The sequence below is a fragment of the Lissotriton helveticus genome, chromosome 3_2, assembly GCF_964261635.1.
Source record: "Lissotriton helveticus chromosome 3_2, aLisHel1.1, whole genome shotgun sequence".
Classification (NCBI taxonomy): domain Eukaryota; kingdom Metazoa; phylum Chordata; class Amphibia; order Caudata; family Salamandridae; genus Lissotriton; species Lissotriton helveticus.
Window position 1 is genome coordinate 16,117,165 of NC_136062.1, and position 21,022 is coordinate 16,138,186.

A 21,022-nucleotide genomic window follows, 5' to 3' on the forward strand; every position below is an offset into this window, starting at 1 on the left:
AAACCTAGGGGTGCGGAATATATTTTGGAACTGACCGCTGAGACTGGCGAAACAGCCCTGACGCCGGGTGATATCTTGCACACTATGGAAGTTTACTATGAGAATCTATACACCTCCAGGGTGCAGCCAGGAGACGAGGTGATAACGGACTACCTAGACACAGTGGCGCTGGCGTGGTTCAACAACGGAGCACGCGAATATATGGATTTACCGATAACGCATGAAGACATACGTGTGACCATAGCTGGCATGCCCTCGGGCAAGGCGCCTGGACCTGATGGCCTCACGGCATCATTCTATAAAGAATATGCGGACATCTTGGTCCCCAGGTTACACAAGATGTACATGGAGGCGATTGAGGCTGGGAGCCTTCCCCCGTCGCTTCGTGAAGCCATGATCATTACACTCCTAAAACCGGGCAAAGACCCTACATGTCCGGATTCGTATAGGCCGCTGTCCCTCATAAACCTGGATGCCAAGATATATGCTAAGCTGCTAGTGGAGAGACTGAAACCAATGTTACCCCAAATAGCGCTCTCGGATCAATCGGGATTTGTGACGGGTAGGTCCACATCACACAACCTGCGCACATTATTTGGACTGCTACATTACCTAGACCCGAAGCTACAGGCCGCAGCTGCTTTGTTGGATGCCACTAAGGCGTTCGACTCACTTGAGTGGAAGTTTTTACAAGCACTGTTCACTAGAATGGGGTTCAGCAAGTTAATTATTCTGAAAATTTGCGTCCTTTACAGTTGCTCCACGGCAAGAGTGAAGGTCAACGGACAAGTCTCGCAGCCTATAGGGATCACTAGAGGGACCAGGCAGGGCTGCCCATTATCGCCGCTGCTCTTTGCCATCGCCACAGAGCCGTTAGCGGCGAGATTGAGACAACATAACACCCAGAGAAGCATAGGATTCACCTCTCGGGGGTTGTTGGTGTCCCTTTACGCGGACGACATAACAATCTTTATGCAAAACCCAGCGGATAATTTTGACCCCCTCATGAGGGAAATAGTGCGATACAAGACCTATGGCTCTTAAACTATGGCACCACGGTGGAATGGCTTGAGACCAAGGTGAAAAAGTGGATCACCCTGCCGCTGTCACTGACGGGGCGCATAGCCATAACTAAAATGGTTATACTACCTAAATTCTTATATTTGTTTGCGAATGTACCACTGCCGCTTACACTAACCTTCTTCAAACGCATACGCTCCGCCCTACTGGAACTAGTGTGGGCGGGCAGACAGCCTAGAGTGTAGTGGAAAGTGCTGACGCTTCCTTTTCGTCAGGGTGGTCTGGCGGCCCCAGACTTCGAGTTATATGCTTTCTGCGCCCAGGCCCAATACCTGCACTTCTGGCACCACCCGATCCCATATCAGCCTCACGTGGCAATTGAGAAGGATGTGTCGGCACCCACCCCATTGAACACGACGCTATACCAAAAATACAAACGGTCACCAGACGATGTGAACACGGTGGAAACAGTGCGATGGGCCTGGCAAAACATCGCGAAGCGGGCAGACATCACTGAACTGTACGCCCCATCCATGCCGCTGTGCGGCAATCCCTTGCTGGGTCCTTTGAGGGATGCGGCGATCTCTGAAAGGGCGCGAAAGTGCGGCCTGTTGGTTGCCAGTGACCTATACCCAGATGACACATTAGCGGAACTGGGGGATATCTGCGAATCAGAGGTCCCTACGGCTTCCGAATTGCTGCTATACTACCAACTGCGAGCGGCGTGTAAGGCCAGATACCCGACGTTTCCTGCGGTGCCACCGTTACTTTCGGCGCTGGAAGACATACTGACGAACAGCTCTCCGAACAAGCTGATCACCGGGATCTATAAAATTACACAAGACACGGCACCGTGGATACGACCTCATTCGAAATCGCAATGGGAGGCAGAGGCGGGAATCAGAATAACTGACAAACAATGGACGTTCTGCTGCACTCAATTAGAAAACTTGTCACCTAACTATAGGCTACGATTAATACACTTTAACTTCCTGCATAGAACGTACCGCACGCCTGCGCAACTCTTTAAAATAGGGTTACTAGCTGAATCTCGGTGTTGGAGATGCGGAGCAGAGGATGCAGATTTCTTTCACCTCACGTGGAGCTGCACGCCAGTGCAGCACTACTGGGTAGAGATTTTTTCGAAACTGGGACAAATAATAGGAGAAACGATGCTTCCTGACCCACTGGTGCCCTACTGGGATTTGTAGCCAGCGTACCCAGTGCCTCAAGGACACTAGTTGCCCTGTTGCTCCTACTGGCGAAAAGGCAAATTGCACTACATTGGAAGCGTGGAACTGCTCCAAAGGCGGAAAGTTGGATTCATTCGGCGCTATACTGTCGAGATCAACTGACCACGTATTGGGAGCTTCTGCCACTGAGGTCTAGACCTGCTGATATCTGGCAGCCCCTGACGACCTGGCTGGCTGGGGGAGAGACAGATGAATGTAGTAGATTGTGTGATGCTAGGGGTGCCTGGTGATAGGTGATTGACGGACACATGAGGGTTGGAGAGTTGAGGGGTTGGAATACGAGGGAGGAGATTGGACGATGATGCGACTGTATACGGATGGACATTGGCCATGGGCCTGTGAGTAGACAAATAAACGGATGGAATTGTGTGGATTGCCTGCTGAGTTGTCCCCCCCCCTACACATACATCCCACCCCATCCCCCCCCGCCTTTGACGTAAACTGCTGAAAACTAGCCCTGATGTAGGTGACAAATTACTCTTTATAGTGAAAAATTGTTCATGACAAAACACAAAGCGTTATTGGTTTAGTTGTATCTGTTTATTACACAATTAATGCTACATGATCTGTACAAATGTATACGGTGTGAGACCGCATGATGAGGTCCAATTGATATTACTGATGCTGCCTGCCTCCGGGTTGTTGGCTAAATAGCGGTGTACTGGCTTGAAACGCTGAATAAAAGTTTATAACCCCAAAAAAAAAAAAAAAATCACGGTCCCCGAAGGCTTCTTGACGTAGACTCGGAATCCCAACCTTTAACTGTGAGAACAATGACTATGGTTCTGGTCGGGAGGGAGGAGAGAATACCCTTGCTTGCTGTGTACCATAATATGTCGCTGTTTAAGAGACCCAGTGTTCAAATGCCTACTTAAAATTGTAATTGGTATGCTCTTTCCTCATGTTTAACCGCTTGATGGTGGCTGTTTCCTATAAGGGGGCCGCTGCTGTACGGGTCCGCGATCTGAGACACCGTAAGGTGATGGTCGAGAATCGGATTGGGCCTGGTGTAGTTCATTGTGTTGGGGTTGGGGTCGGGCCAGGGGACTAGGAACCCACTGACTGTATGTGGACGTACTGGGAGTGGGGTAGCTCACGTTCCCTCGAATTGTTCATGGGTGGGCAACTGGCACTCTGCATGTTGGGGGTGGCAGGTGGTTGTAGTCCTGTTAAGCAGGGAGGCAGGGAGGGTGATAATTTACTGGAAATATGGGTAAGTTTGGGCTTGTTTTGTTGGGGTGGTATTTGTAATTGTTTATTTGCAGCAGGACAAAATTACATCTTGTATATGTGCATCTTGGATGGTACCAACACCCAGATCACTGATTTTACACTTCAAAGCATTGTATTGTGCTGTAACACACTAGGAGCCGCATGAAAAGTCACCGTTGAGGGTTTCATTCGCCATGGACACTCCACGTATTCCATTGTATCACTATTAGAGACTAATGCCTAGAGGTCAGGGACTTAAACTCATTACATGGAATGTCAATGGGTTAGCGGACAAAATTAAGCGAGGCATTGTGCTGCAATATGTCCACCGTCAGGGCTTGGTATGGTGTTGCTTCAAGAAACCCATCTAATAGGTAATTCCTGTATGGCCCTTAATAGGAATGGATATCGTATGGTAGCACACTCAGGCTTCACCACGAGTTCCAGGGGGGGGGGGTCCTCCTTCGTAAAGGCTGCCCTTATGTGATACAAAATACTTGGACTGATCCGCAGGGTAGATACGCTGCTTGTACGGGTACTTGGGAGGGCAGAGTCCTTAATGTTATCTCGGTGTACGCCCCACGGGTCTGCAACGCATGACATTAACAGATGTAGGGGCGCAATTATTGAACTTACTGCTCTGGTTATGGGTGGCGACTTTAACCTGACGATGGATGGCCTACTGGACCCATCACCGCCCAGATGTGACTCGACACACGGTTCACAACTACATAAATGTACTAATGCCCTGGGGATGGTAGATATCTGGAGATGGTCGCACCCCCACGACACACTCTTCACGTTTCAATCTGGTGTGCAATTTCAGTCAATCGCGAATTAACTACCTGTTTACCCATGCACAACACATACACGACTTCACAGTTTCCACGTGCCTCGCTCGGGGAGTGTCTGATCATTCCCCGGTCCTGGCGGTCTTTGGAGCTCAACGTGCCACACAACCCGGTCCCATCATGATTCAGCAATGGGCATTAAAGATCCCGCACATCAGGGAAAACTTATGGAAAGATACTGACTATTATTTTGAGGAGAACCTAGGGTCTGTGACATCAGAAATTACACTCTGGGGTGCTTACAGGGCAGTGATAAAAGGGAGAGCACTGTCTATGATGGTGGGTCACAGGGCCGAGCATAACCGGAGAGTGAGCGAATTGGAAACGGAGATCTTAAGACTTGAACGCTCCACCTAGCAGGACCCTGATCAGGATACTCAACACAGCCTTAATATTAAGAGATAGGATTATAGGCAACTGCTCTTGGAGGACGCCAACAGGCGTGCTCTCGCCACCCGTCATAGAATATACAAACAGGGCAAGCGAACTGGAAAATTATTGTCACGGCTGGAACGTAAGGAACAGTCAGAATGATGGGTGTGTGCAATTAAGGGCCCTGATGACGTTCTGATCACCGACCACCAGGGCACTGCTGAGACGTTCGCCAACCACTACGAGCAAGTGTACGGAATTCCACAACACTCACAAGCACAGTTGGCAACAGATCTCCTCGCTACTATTGATGTAACATGTATCTCCCATCAGAGCGGAGAGGTTCTAGACGTTGATATCTCTGTTGAGGAAATTCAGAAAGCCATTCAGGACATTCATGCAGGTAAGGCGATGGGCCCTAAAGGGCTTCAAATCGAACTGCTCAAACACATGGCTATGAAGCTCGCCCCCCACTTGCTAAATTTATACAATGAATGTTATGAGATTGGCCTCCTCTCGGCTGATATCCGTGCGGCCACCATCGTGGTTATTCACAAACCTGGTAAACCGGTGGAAGAGTGCACATCATACCGACCCAAATCGCTGATAACCGTGGAGGCCAAAATTCGGGCCAAACTGCTGGCTAACTGTCTGCTTCCTTATCTTATCGACCTGGTACACCCTGACCAGTCGGGATTCATGCCGGGTCGGAATACAGCGCGAACCCTGTGTCGAGTCCTTGGCGTGCTGGGCCGTGTGGAGACACAAGAGGAAGAAGCGATATTGCTCGCGCTTTACGCAAAAATGGCATTCGACACAGTGGCATTGCAAAATCTGTTTGTGGTTCTGACCCGCATAGGGTTCGGACCCAAGTTGCTTGGGTGGATCGGACTTTAATATACGCTCCCCATCGCGCACGTCTCAGTGAACAATCATCGCTTCCAATTCTTTCCCCTTTTGTCCGCGTACGAGGCAAGGCTGCCCATTATCGCCGCTCCTTTTTGTCTTGGTCCTTGAACCTTTGGCGGTTTGGATTAGGGGGGACCCAAGTATTAGAGGCATTAAATGGACGGACGAACATGAAGACCGCATATCACTATATGCGGATGATATTCTGCTCTATCTCGCCTCACCAGCGCGCTCACTCCAACGCGTTCTCCATATTTTCCATATATTTGGGGCACACTCTGGTTACCAGATAAACTGGTCCAAATCCCAGATGTATTCCCTCTGGGGTGACCCTCCGCAAAGTCCTCAAGGATATAACATTCCAGTAGCTTCCCAGGGTTTTTGGTACCTTGGCATCTTTATAACAACAGACGCAGCATTGTCTTATGAACAGAATCTGTTGGGACTGTTGCAGAGGTTTAAATTAGATGTCACCCATTGGAAGACACTACCCCTTACTCTTCAGGGACGGGGGTCTTTATTCAAGATGCTCGCCTTACCACGCTACCTTTATGCCCTGCAAAATACTTCCATTCCGGTCCCTAACTCCTATTTTTTGCAGATCGAGGCAGCAGTTAGAGACTTACTTTGGGATAACAGGCCACCTTGGATAGCCATAAATAAACTCACTATGAGATGGTACGATGGAGGTATCGGGCTTCCGGACATGTGCTCCTATTACCAGGCGTCGCAACTAATTGCCATCAACAAATAGCCGTTTGGGTCACATACCGACCCCAGCTTCCGCACCAACCTTTGGTCAATGGGGAAGGGAGGCTACAGCAGAGCACTATACACAAACCACAGGAAATTACGTCTGACTGGCCCCACGGCCCGTACTGTAGAAGTGTGGCATGGAGTCCAGCAGTGGATGGGTTGGCAGAGGTGCCTAACGAAGGCTACTCCCCCTGTGGGAACCTGACATTTTGGGACGACTGAGTGCCTATGCAGGGTATGACAAATGGGACTTGATTGGGATATCCACTGTGGGTGATATGTGGATAAGGGCAAGAAAGCGTTGTTTGCGGATCTCCAACTCAAATATCAACTAGCACCGTCGGAGTACTTCCGCTATCTTCATATCAGCCATGCCATTGACGGTGCCCTCCCTAAAGACACCCCCCTCCCAGATTCCTCTCCTCTTGAGGACAGACTTTTGCTGGACCCAATGAACCGCAAGGCCATCTCCCTCACGTACAAGAAATTGATCAATAATAGGACAAACCCAATGCAGAAGCTACGTGCAAGTTGGGAGGTGGATTTGGGGGAAATGGCTGCTGAGGACCGGATTGAGGCTCTGACTTCCCACCCCGGGAGGTGGCTGTCCCGATGCGACTCCGGCTAGTCCAGCTTAAGATTCTTCATCTGGTATATTTTGATGCTAAGCTGTTATTTAGATTAGGTAGGAGACCAGATGCACTCTGCCTTCGACACTGTAACCAGACTGGTACATTCATGCACATCGTGTGGGAATGCCCTTACGTACAACAATACTGGATAGACATCACCTGACAACTAATAAGGACTTGTGACACAACCATCTCCCAAAGTATGTCTCCTCAATATCTGGGAGGCAACAGACCTCACACAAGCTCAACAATCGGGGACCACCACGGGGTGGAGTATAGCGAAACGAAACATTGCCCAGAAGTGGGGGGTGGGCACTGTACCACACTTACGGGACTGGGCAAAAGACATGGACTACGCTATGGTAACGGAGAAAACTGTATATAAAGGAAGAGGATGCCCAAGAAAATGGGATCAAAAGTGGTGACTCTGGAATAAATACAGGGGTGACGTCTGCATGCCTCCCACGGTGGAACTTAGGAGGGAGAGACTCGCAGTGTTGGAGGGGGCGGGTGAAGACATCATGACATAACTTCCGGGCTACCAAGAACATTGATAATAAGTGATGTTCCCTGACCCGAAGACGTAGTTTTAACCCTCATTGTCTCTGTGAAGCCTTTCATAGAGTGTAATCTTATGTGCTCCTGTTGGATTGCAGGTCGGAATGTTTGTTTATTTATTTATTTATTTATTTAATGCGATTTTATATAGCGCGAACTTTACCCGAAGATGTCAGAGCGCTTTACTTAAGAACCAGTTGCAAAACATAAGGACTAAGGCTTACATGCGTTACATAAAAGATACAAACTGAAAAAAAAATTGAAAATGTACAAGATGTAAAGTCACACAAGGAAGAGGTACACACAGAAAGAAAAATTGCAAATGTACAAATAGTAAAGTCACTCAAGGAAGAGATACAAATGGATATACTGTAAGAGTCACATAGGAATGGTAGAGAGTACAAAGGTCTACTGCATATACTAGTGATTAGAGTTCTCTCTATATACATAGGGAAGGGATACGAATGGATATAATCTAAGAGTCACATAGGAATTGTAGAGAGTACAAAGGTCTACTGCATATACTAGTGATTAGAGTTATCTCTATATACAGAAAAGCAGATGGGGTCGGAGGGGGGATGCAGTCACAGCACCAAGGGAGGGTGGGTGGGTGGGATACACGGGTATGGAGAAAAGGCCAATCAGAAAAGGTAAGAAACATTTAAGGATCATCAAGGGGGAAATGAGGGAAAAGGGTTAGAGGACGAGGGAATGGGCAAGATGGCGGGTCAGGGTCCAGAGAAAAGCGTCCGAGAGCAGCAAGAAAATGGCGGCCAGGACAAAAGAAAAAGTTAAGAAGTCCAGGAGAGTCCATGGCATAGTTTCTTTCCTTCGAATGTGGCTGCAGGACTGCTGCCTGCATCTTGTGTTTTCACGGCCCCACTGCTTTGTTTTGCGGAGGGGTGTGTGTGCCCCGAGGGCCGCTCCGCACGGGCCCTCTCTACTGGCCCAGAATTGCGGGGGCTGCTGCAGATGTGGGGCGGCCGGGGAGCTAAAAGCTTATGTCCCCTGCCGAAATGTCTATGTAATGTCATCATTGCTGCAGTTTTGTTTCTAATAAAAATTGTTAAAAAAAAAAATAGTAACCAATGACTGAGTCACATGCATCCAATTTAGGAAATGTGATTCCTAATTTGAGATTTTTAAGAAATCACAATTTAGGAATCTTAATTCCTTATGTAGGTAGGAATCGCAAAAAAATGTGTGATTCCTACACATTCCGTATTTGCGACTCGCAAATAAGGAATGGCTTCCCATTCGTTCCTATGGACCTAGAGGCAATGGCATGCTCAAATTGCGAGTACCAAATAGGTACTCGCAAATTTAGCATGCAATTTCAAGGGTGCCAAAAGGACACCCTGATGCACCCCTGAAAGTGCAATTAAAACATATGTTGCACACACACTTGCCCCAAGGGCATGTTTTTTTGCAAGATAGAACTTTGAAAAATGCACTTTTGTGCATTTTTCAAAGTTTTCGCAATTTACCATCCACTTTGAGTTGATGGTAATTTCCTTTTCTTAAAAGCAAAATCACCATTTTTTTTTTTGTTGCATGACATTAAGGGAATTGCAATTTGCGATTCCCTAAATGCAAGCACAATTTTAGTAATCGCAAATGTTGCGATTACTTAAATAGCAATTTTTGCATTTGGGATGATGCATCCCAAATGCAACAATTTCGGTCGCAAATGGCTGGATTCTGCAAATCTGCCCCTTTTCGACCGCAATTTCCAATGATGTATATGCCCCATAGTCCTTTCTCTCTGTTTTCTCTCCCTTTTTATTAGCTGCTCTGCAGCCCTCCGGTCAAGTACTCTGGTCTCAATTTAGACCTAGTGATTTTCACGTTATTTTCATGTCCTGTTAGCAGCTGTTTCTTTTTTGCAGCACTGCTCGTGGGAGCGCATGCCGCCCTTTCCGCGAGCCACAGTCTATAATTTGTCTAGAAGGACCCCGGTGCGCGGTTCACCCCGCCGACTGCCAGAGGACACTCACACTTCTCTCATTGAGGTGAGCACCTCTCTGGCTCTGCGATCGGCACACAATGATCAATGCTCCTACTGGCACAGGAGTAGGTGGCCAATCGCGAAGCCTGTCCTTCATCCCGCGAGGCCTGGAGTCTGACGCTCCGGTTCCATGTGGTCTGTACGCGGCTGTAAGCTCACATTACATTAAGCACACAACATTCGGCATTGGGTCACTGACTCAGGTTCTGCCCAAATTCTTTTTAAGCATTCACAATTTCGCTTTATGGCCTAACACATTGCTTTTTGTTTGTACCAGTATTTCATTTATACCTTTTTATTTTTCAAATTGTTTATGTTCTTCATTAATTTGTTTCAGCATGAAAAAGACAAGTGTCTAATCATTTCTATGTTCTGTATATAACCATTTTACCAAACATTTTGAATACACATAAATGATAAAACATACTGTACAAAATACATCACATTAAAATTGTGAATGCTTAAAAAGAATTTGAGGTACAGGCTTGACCCCTTTTTGTTTTAACATAATAGTACGGCCCGGCCTGCACCTTGCCCCTCGGGCCTAACTCCTCATTTATTCGAATATAACAAAGGGCATATTAGGTGTCCCTGGGAAAAACTCTGCATTCAGGAGACCGCCTCTATTACTATCAATGATATACACCTGGTAACCCCAGTGCCCATACCACCTGCTATGCAGGCCAAAGAAGCCTCCCTCCTCGAGGAGGAAGAAATCTGGTACTTTCCTCTGGATGATGAGACCTGCGATGCTGTCGACACGTTTATCCATAGAGCGGTCACTTATGCCCTAGATCCCTAATGAGAAGAACTTGCAACGGATGATTTAAAGCTATAATTGACACCTCTTCTCGAGGGAAGACTTTGGTGCCCTGCTGGGTCCATAACCTCGAGGGTAACCAGGAGTTCAGCTGGTTAAAGCAAAGGTGAAGCGCAAGAATGAACAGGCCTGGAGGACTTTGACAGGCTTAAAAGGACCTTCCTCTCATGGGATGCCTCCCACTCATGAGCCCCCCTTCTACTAACTCCCTCTGGGAGCCAGGACTTGGGGACCTCCAGTCCAGTCCCTCCCCCCATACAGTCCCTGACGCAGTTGGCTCCCAAGCCTAGTCAGATGGGGAGGAGGAAGGGAAACATTCAAGGCTGTGGCACCCCTCTACAGAGGGTTCTCCTCCCGCACCACCAAACCCAGAGGAGCACAGTTGCCTAGGGGACATTCTGTACCCGGAAGACAATCCCTCCATCAAAAGTGACTGCCTATGTGGAAACCAGGTACAGGAAAGTCCTGGACAAAGAAGTTAGGAATCGCCTGAAAGCTGAGTGCCCTCGCCCCTCCCTATAAGGCAAAGTCACCCTGACCCCGGAGATTGACCCAAAAATGGCGACCTCCCTGACCAAGTACGTGTGGGACCCCAAGAAGGAAATAGACCGGTCATGGTAATCCTGTCAGGACAAACTCTTGGATGTGACGGGTCCCTTGGCGGAGGAGGCTAAGGTCACAGGGTCCCTTATCTCCCCAGACGTCCTCTTGGGCTGGGCCCAATGGACCAATATTCTGCTGGGCACAGTCAACTGTGTTATATCTTCAGAACCCTGCAAATCTTTCCTCATTAAGGTAGACTCTAAACAGGGGTTCCTGGTATCTTCAGAAGCAGGGGATGTGGCTCAAGGGTCCATGTCAAGGACCCGCTCATAAAAGAACGGGGAAAATTTGAAGCGACCCTCAATTCCCTCGACAAGGCTCAAGCCTCCATCAAACTGATCTTCAGACTTAAGGTTTTCACAGGGGACGGTTGTGGCAGGGGGCTTTCGACCAGCCACCTCGCAGCACAGCCCCCTCCTTCAGAGGCTAATGCCCATGAGAGGATGGTGGGAAGATATGGCACGGTTCAGAGGTTTCTTTCCCTCCAGAGGTTGGTCACGTAATCATGGCTCCAGAGGTACCCACAGAAGGCAGTCCGCCCAAAGAAGTAATACTGAAAAGTCCTACGTAAAAGTTAGGGTCAGGCTAGCTGGTTTTATACACAAATGGCAACTGATCACTTCTGATGCCTGGGTGCTACAGGCAATACAGGGTTTCTAGATCAAGTTTGTTGGCTCCCCTTTCCAACCAAGCCATCCACGACCCATCACTATCCCCCAACACAATGCCTCCCTTATAGACCAGGAGGCATCTGAGCTTCTAGAGAAACGGGCTATATCTGCCGCCTTCCTCCACCCCAGCAGTTTCTTGAGCAATCTGTTCCTCATGGAGAAATGCAATGGCGGCTAACGACTGGTCATCAATCTCAAGGAATTTAAGGAGTAGCTGGTATGCGGCCACTTGAAGATGGAAGAAATCCAACTCCTGCGGGACCTGCTGCATCCGTCCATAAGCTTGGATGGTGCGCCTCGACCTCAAGGACGACTCTATTGATCCCCATATTTCCTCCTGACTGTAGGTTCCTCCTATTCCAGTGAAGGTGACAAGTGTTTGTATTCATGACACTCCCGTTTGGCCTGTCGTCGGCCCCCTGGTACTTAACCTAGGTGTTCAAACCTGCGATAGAACATCAGAGGGAAAGGGGCATCTGCTTGATTGTCTGTCTAGACAACATCCTCCTGATAGACCAATGCACTCAGGGATTATCACAACCGCTAAATTATGCAGCCTCTCTTTTAGAATTCTTGGGCTTCGTCATCAACAGAGAAATCCTGTCTCACACCAACACAGAGACTTCTATTTCTAGGCTTCATCATAGATTCATTAGAGACCTCCCCAAGCCTCCCCTCCAGGAAGTTGTCAAGAATCAGGCAGACGCTACGCAAAAACCTAGGATAAACAACGACGTCACTCTGGCAGATAGCGAGGTTAGTTGGACTTCTGTCATTCTCCATCCAGGCGATATTCCTGGGGCCACTACACTACCGAGCCCTGCAATGTCTGAAAGTATTCCACCTCAGGAGGGATCTCTCTGATGTGGACATGGTATCCCTTTCACCAGAGGCCAAAGATGAGATGCAGTGGTGGCTATACCATATGGACTACTGGAACGGGAGAGCCAATTTTGGATCCATCCCAGATCTCATCATAGAATCAGATGCCACCATGACAGGCTGGGGAGCCTGTTGTGGGGAGTTATCCAGAGGAAGAAGTTGGTCTTCTCAGGAAAAAAAAACTCTACATAAATTGTCTGGAACTGCTAGCGGGATCCTTCACAGTCTGCTGCTGAATTAAATAAAAGGTTCAATGCTGTGTCCTCCTGAAAATGGACAACGTATCAGCAAAACGTCACACACATCAACGTCTCAGGTGAACGAAATCCAAGGCTCTTTCAGACTTGGTCAGAGAGTTTTGGGAATTCTGCCTTCCTCACAGGGTCTCTGTGATGGCGGAACAGTTTCCGGGCTCCTCGATCACCGTTGGACTGGAACTCCAGACATCTGCAAGATACGAGCATGTGGAACCTAGTCACCAGGATTTTCCAGGCCCTGGATTGCACAAGGGGCCCGTTCACAGCGGACCTGTTTGCATCTAGTTTGGAGCATCAGGTGTACAGGTCCTTCAGCTGGAGGCCCGACCCACTGGTGGTAGTGATGTATGCATTCCTTCAGGATTAGAACATGAAGAAGGGATATGCATTTCCTCAGTTCTCTATGATAACCTGCATCTCTGCACAAGTGAAGAGACAACTGGCAGACTTGGTTCTTTGTCGCCCTTTAGGAGATCTCAAGTCTGGTATCGAGTTCTGATGGAACTTTCCTTGGATCCTCCAATCCCTCTACCCCTCTATCAAGATCTCCTTCACGACCTGTCGAGGAACCTCCACAAGCTGGTACTGGAAGGGGCTCCGTGACCCATGGTGTGGAGCATTACAGGAGACAATGGCAAGTCCCAGGCCTTTCAGAACAGGTTCAGTCTCCTCGCAAAGGCGTGGGAATCCACCATCATCTGTAAGTACAAGTCCGCCTTATCCTAGTTGTTGGGTTGGTGTACGCAACAGTGCTTGGATCCTGTGGGATCCCATGTTGTCCAGGTGCTGACTTTTTTATCTGAGATGGCATCCATAGGCATGACTTATAGGTTGGCAAACTCCTTTCGATTAGCGATTTCGGCTGGTCATGATGCTATCGAGGGCCTACCAGTAGGGGAACACCATTTAGTAAGGAAATTAATGAGAGGCATTTCATTACCTGTCCCACCGGAACCCAGGTATTCGTCACTTTGGGGAGTCAACCGAGTTCCTAACATTTTCTGATCCTGACAAAGCAAGAGCTATCTTTCATGGAAGGAGCTGTAAGGTAAATTGGCCATGCTACTATGCTTAATCTCCTGTTACAGAGTCTCTGATGTTATTACAGGTAGAGTATTTTCCCCCAAAGGGGTTAACTTCAACATTTCTTAAAGGACATAGACTAACACTAGGGTAATAGGTTATCCTTCTTTTAATGACAATCTCAAGCTTTGCGTGGTTAGACGCATCAAAACATAAGAGGCCAGGCCAGAAGAAATGCGAGCCCCGGAGAGGTAACATCTCATATCTCCTCCCCAACGATCGCCCATTGGGTCAGGTAGGTGTTGCAAGAGGCAGGCATTGATGCCTGGATGTTTGGCGCCCAGTCTGTGAGAGGAACCATGGCCTTGAATGCATTCAAGCCGAGTGGCCCATTGGAAGATAACGAAGCTGACTGGTCCTCCGATACCCCTTTCAAAAGATTTTACTTCAAGCTGGTAATCAACATGGCTTCTCTGGTAGTGAGTGAGCTTTAAACTAATGTAATCCTTGCCTCCCGTCCTGACGTAGAATAAAAAAATTCATAGCTCATGTGAAGGAAAGTTTCAATTACATTAAGGACACAGAGGCAAGGATTATCCCACCCATGAACTGGAAATCAGTTATTCCCACCAATGATCATATATAATCTTTCAGGTAAACTATGACTTAATACCTGGTGTACAACGGTACTGTTGCATGTCTTTCATTGTAAAGAGCCTAACAACCATAATAGTCTGGAACTATAAAAGTATAGATAACAAATGTTTCACTGTTTATGATCCTTATCACTGAATACATTGTAAATGGACTGATGAGTTAGTTCCTCTATTCATACATGTTCTGTTTCCATAGGTACCGACTACTAAGCAGGATTAAAACACGAGGATCAGATGCTGAACGTTGCATGAGGAAAGAGGAAGAGAGAACAGAGAGAAAGGACTATATCCCAGCATGTGGCACTCTCATTGGTTCATATTGTTGATGTTTTTCTCTATTTTCACTGGTATTCATGGAAAACTCTGACAAAGTACACTAGAAGAGCATAATCCTCGCCTCCGGCACTGACAAAGAATTCATATGTACGACCACACTTTAATGGCATTACAATGCTGCATTTAGGATTATGGAGCATCACCTGCTGTGAAGCGTTTTGTAAAATGTGATTTCATAGATGCTATATGTTCAGAAAATAATAATACAATACATTTAAACTCTATCATCCAATGCATTTCTGTCTATTGTTCACACATTGATTTTTCTACTGTATTGTGATAAAACGTAAATATTGGTAACTATACAAACAACCGACAGCAGCCAGATCGAAATTTTCCTAATGGAAATGTATTAATGCTCTTTGAAGAACAGCGTAATCCTGACCTGCATGTCCTTTATTAGAACTGAAACTTTCCTTCATGTCCGTAGTCCATTCCATGTGTTTTTCTATCTTACTACTTGAGAAGGACTGTTCCCAGTGATGGGTAGCATGTTTTTAATGATCCATTGCACTGAGATTTGGGGTCTGTTTCAATTAACTTTCATTCTAACAGTAATGTTTGTATAGTGGTATTCAGTACACAGTAATAAAAGCAGTGTTGGTGGTGACCTTTAGAGGTAAGTGAGGAAAATGAGTAGAGGTGACTGAGACAACAGCAAACTATGTACCGATGTAAAGGTTACGTTTTACTTGGTATTAAAGGGGAGAAAGGAGAAGGTGTATGTTGGAAAGTGACCCTGTCTCAAGGATCACCCCCAAACTTCCTTGCCTTTCTCCTCTTTTTGCTGAAATATTTTTGTTGGCCTTAGGACTCTGGGCACATTACCACTGCTGACCAGTGCTAAAGTGCATGTGCTTCTCCCATACAAATTGGTGTATACACAATTGACATATCTACCCAGGGCTTGCAATCTAAATGCTACTAGTGTGCCTGCAGCACTGATTGTCCCACCCACACAAGCAGTTTTTCAAACCTGTATTGCCATTGCAAGGCCTCGGTGTGCAGTTTACTGCTACTTCGAGTAGATATTTAAAACCTTTGCCAAGCCTTAAACTCTCCTGTTGTTAGCAATTCGGCCCGTTAAGAAATGCTAAAAGGCTTCGTACATCTGGGTCTGAACTTCTAAAACACACAGCAGCGGCAGCAGACATCTATAGCGGCAGCTTCTCCCACCAACACCTGGCCATGCAGAGAATGGGAGGAGGAGGATGAGTGGGTGAGATGGCACACAAGTGGGGAAGGAGGGATGGAGGGGTAGGGGAGAAGAACACAAGGGCCCCTCCTTAGGCTTAGTCTACAAGCGCCCCCATCCTCCGGGGACCCACACACATGCACAGGTAAAAAACAGATTCTGAGAGTCAGCCTTTACGCTTTAACTAGTTCCACCGACTCTGCATCCCATGTAGCCCAGAGAGATCTACAGGTTTCAGGAAGTTAGCGGGCGCAGCAGTGCTAAGGAGGCAGGGTTGGCTGAAGTCAACATCCTTTCGCCAAGAGTTCCAAGCTAAAATCCTCGACATGCCGTATGATGGGGAGTTTCTCTTTGGCCAGCACGTCAAGGAGGCCCTGCAGGCAATTAAAAAGGACACAGAAACGGCAAGATCACTGGGTAGCCTTCAGTTTCGTAGGTCATCCTTTCATGGTGCCAAAGGACTTGGGTCCTTCTCCAATAGAGGGGGGTACAATCAGCAAAGATCGTACCAAGCCTCTCAAAGTAACCAGAGGTATCAACCATACAAACAACAGACGTACGGACAGCGAGGTAACAGCTACTCGCAATCAAAGAGGAGGTCCTCCTATCGTGGGCGGGATTCCTCCAAGAAACAATGAGATATGCCACCTGCCACCATCTCTGCCCGTCCCCCAGTAAAATGTTGGAGGAAAATATTTCCCATTTCTACTCGAACTGGTCCAAGATTACTACAGATAAGTGGGTCCTAGATATAGTGGCCAAAGGCCACACTTTGGAATTCATCAAAACCCCTCCAAATTCTCCTCCCAAGGGCCCACCTCCGGCTCATCTCAAGGAGCTGTTCTCCCAAATAAATTTAATGATTCGGAAATGAGCGATCGAAAAACTCCCTCAATTGCAAAGAGGAACGGGATTCTACTCAAAATTCTTCCTCATATGCAAGAAGGCAGGGGAATGGCGCCCTATCCTCGACCTGCGCGCCCTCAACAAATACCTGAAGAAATTTCCTTCCGGATGTTAACGCTTCAAGAAATCCTCCACCTTCTTTCGGTAGGGGATGACATGGCCACCCTCCTCCTTCAAGATGCTTATTTTCATGTGCCGATCCTCCCCAGGCACAGAAAGTTCTTACGGTTCAGAGTGGCTGGCAGGGATTTTCAATTCGGAGTCCTTCCCTTTAGACTACGGTCAGCACCCCGTGTATTCACAAAGGTGCTAGCTCCGGTGGCCACACACATTCGCTTGGAAGGCGTTCCAATCTTCCCTTACTCTGACGACTGCCTTATCAAGGCTAATTCCTTATCAGAGGCAAACACACATGTCCAAAGATGTCTATCGCTGTTCCAGTCTCTCGGTCTTTCCATCAACTTCGACAAATCTAATCTAATTCCGTCACAAAGGAAGACCTTCTTGGGAGCCACACTGGACACCCAACTCACGCAGGCTTTCGTCTCAAGAGAGAGGCACACAAGATCCGAAAATTAGCTCGCCTGTTGCTTGGAAAAGAGTACGTTTCAGTTCAACTATTCAAATCTTTTCTGGGGATGATTTCATCCTGCATCCCATTGATACCAAATTGCCGTCTCAGAATGAGACCTTTGCAGGAAGAACTCAACCTTCAATGGTTGTAGATTTCAAGGTTGTTCGACATCATTCTCATAACGCCTCGAATGCAAAAAGCATTGCTTTGGTGGGCTCGGATGAAGAACTTGCGAGAGGGATGTACATTCCTATCGGAGGTACCAAATTTCTCAATCACAACGGACGCTTCCCTCGAAGGATGGGGGGTACACCTTCAGGGAATGATAGTCAATGGAAAATGGAATGTACAACAAAGGAAATGGCACATCAACCTTCTAGAGTTGTGAGCCATTTTCTTGGCTCTGAAGTCCTTTCGAACCATCATACTAGGGACGTCGGTGCTGATTCGGACAGACAACACGACAAGTATGCACTACCTAAACAAACAGGGTGGTACAAGGTCGGTCCTTCTCTCTCAGCAAGCCCAGGAGATCTGGGACTGAGCACTACGTCATGGGATCACTCTCTCAGCTGTCCATGTTTCAGGGGTTTCCAATGTCCGAGCGGATTCTCTCAGCAAATCTCAAATGTCCAATCACAAGTGGGAAATGCATCAACCAACATTGGATTGAGTTTTCCGGGAATGGGGCAGTCCCGAGCTGGACCTGTCTGCGACCAGCCAGAACCGCAAATACCCATACTTCGCAAGCTGGCTTCCCCACAGGGACTCGTGCGGGAATGCGCTTTCCATGAACTGGTCACAGATTAATGCCTACGTCTTTCCTCCGATTCCACTGATTCCCAAGGTCATCTCCAAGATGAAGAAGCAGCCTTGTCGCCTCATTCTTATTGCCCCTAGCTGGCCTCGCTAATACTGGTTCACCTAGCTTCTCCTTTCGGAGTACGATCCCATTCAGTTTCCACCAATACCGAACCTTCTGTCCATTCAAAAGGGTCAGATCTGTCACCCGGACCCAGCATCCTTGAAATTAGCAGCATGGCTCCTCAACACCTTGAATTTTTACACTTAGATATCCCTGCAGAGTGTAAAGAAGTTGTAGCCAATGCTCGAGCACCTGCCACGATAAGGACATACAAACTCAAAAGGAAAAGGTTCTGCACTTGGTGTCAATCTGTCAATTTACATCCCATTCATGTCAAGCCAGAACATATTTTACCGCTCTTTCTTCAATTGGCAATGTCTGGATTATCTCATTTCATGTTGAAGGGGTTTTTGGCAGCTATCTCAAGATTCTGTCAGGATGGTTCTAACTCTCTCTACTCTTCTAGAGTTATTCAACAATTTTTTAAAGGGCTCTTTCGTATGTTTCCCACTATTCGGCGTCCACCTCCATCTTGGCATTTGAATGTGGTGCACGCTCAACTCATGCGACACCCCTTTGAACTTATTCATAAAGTGGACCTTAAGTTCCTTTCTTGGAAGGTATCTCTGCTGCTGGCACTGACATCAGCAAGAAGGGTCAGTGACATTCAAGCATTCACGATTAAGTCACCTTTTCTGCAATTCACATCTAATTCAGTGGTGCTTCGTACCAATCCCAGCTTCATGCCTAAGGGTTCCTACGGATTTTCACCTTAATGAACCGGTAATTCTGAAAAAAAAAATTCCAAATCCTCAAACAGCGGCAGAAAGAGCTTTGCATTCCCTTGACATCAGGAGATGTCTCAAGTTCTTTCTGCAACGAACTGCTACGATTCGAAAATCAGATCAACTTTTCGTAGCGTATGGTAGGCTACGTCAAGGTTACTCTGTATCTGTTAGACTTGACATCATTGGCGTGAGTCTCCCTTCTAATTTTGACAGATTGCCTCCTCTGTTTTGATATGGTTTTGCTGGATTTATGCTTTGGGCACTGTGCCACTGCTAATCAGTGCCACAGTGCAAGTGCTCCCCATGTTAAATTGATATACTGATTGGATTCCATGATTGGATTATTTGATTTATCTGTCAGCCCCTAGTACAGTGCACCATGTGTGCCCAGGGCTTGTAAATCAAATGCTGCTGGTGGGCTTGCAGCACTTGTTGTGCCGCTCACAGAAGCAGCTTGTAAAGTGTGTCTCAGGCCTGCCATTGCAAGGCCTGTGTGCAGTCTAGCACTGCCATGTCGACCTGGCCAAGTGCACCCACTTGCCAGTCCCTAAACCTTCCCTTTGCTTCATATTAGACACCCCTATGGTAGGCCCAAGGGCAGGGTGCATTGTAAGTATAAGGTAGGACATGCTCTGATGTGTGTAGCATGTCCTAATAGTGAATTACAACCACTTTCGTTTTTCACTATTGAAGGCTACCTGTTCTCATAGGCTAGAATGGGCAATTAGATTATTGCATTCTTATAATCCTAACTGACTCAGGGAACATGGTAGAAATTCGAATTTAGTATGCCTGACCTCAGAATAATAAAGTACACCTTTTAGTAAAGTTTATTTTAAAATTCTGTGTTTGCAAATACCACTTGTAGAAAGTAGGTATTTGCTTGCCTAACCATTTGAGCCTACCTCTGCTGGGGTTGTGTATTCCTTGTCTGGGTTTGTGTGTGACAGGGCTGGGGAATTCCAGGAGACCGGTTGGGGCAGCCCAGTGGTGAATATAGAGATCTGCATCTAGATGGGAGGGAGGAGTTGCACCTGGGAACTGAATAGGGCTGGGTCTTTCCTCTACAATGCTGGCTCCACCCCCTCTGGCTTGTCTGATGTCTCTGCCCTGCACTGTGAAAGGAGAGGAGGAATCATGTCAACAGAGTGCTCCAGAGCTGCATCTTGTCTCCCCTGTGCTGGCTCCACCTCCTGTGGAGCGGCTGATGTCTCTGCCCTGCAGAATGAAAGGAAGAAGAGAGTCATGTCAACAAAGTGCTCAGGAACTGGTTTGAACTAGGCAGAGGCCTCTCTGCCTTCAGAGAACAAAGGATTTTGGAGTATAAATATTGGGACCCTGATCCCCAGAAATTAGATCACTTCTGGAACAAGAAACCTTTCTGCCAAGGAGAAGAACCAAGGAAGATGCAGGAGTATGGACTGCCCCTCTGCCAGTGTGCTGTTTGCTGGGTTGGCCTACAGTGGTTGCTTCATTGCCAAGGGAAAGGAGAAGGAACTTTGTAAGGACTTTCATCTACAGCATATTCTCCAAGCACTTGAACTGTGCTTGCCTCCTGCTGAAGTCTCAGGGACAAAATACTTCACCTCCAGCTCCCTCCTGAATTTCCTTGCTGGGAAATCTGACTCCAGTCACGTGCGTGCCGCTGGGAGCTGGAAGCGTGACGCATCGAGAAGAAGCGTGTCGCCGCCGCAGCTGAAATCGTCGCAACGCCGGAGAAGCGTGCCTTTGCCGCATCTCCCTGGAAGCATGTGTCGCATCACCGGAGAAGCGTGACTCCATCGAGAGAGTCGCCATCGCATCACCGGAGAAGCGCATCGCCGGGCCTGTCGCGGCTCTAAAGTACAGAGTCGTCGCAAGGCTGCCAGGGCGTCA

General features: G+C 47.5%; 1 protein-coding gene and 1 long non-coding RNA gene across 2 annotated transcripts in view; one reads left to right on the forward strand and one right to left on the reverse strand.

Annotated features, from left to right (window-relative positions):
- LOC144826425 (uncharacterized) overlaps positions 1-15,046 on the forward strand; it is a 122,024-nt gene extending 106,978 nt beyond the window's left edge. Inside the window, exon 2 of the long non-coding RNA XR_013609820.1 lies at positions 14,680-15,046. This is a non-coding gene — a long non-coding RNA (uncharacterized LOC144826425). The remainder of the gene's footprint in view (positions 1-14,679) is intronic.
- Positions 1-21,022, reverse strand: part of PDE8A (phosphodiesterase 8A) — a 2,294,608-nt gene that overhangs the window by 1,955,917 nt on the left and 317,669 nt on the right. The window lies entirely within an intron of this gene.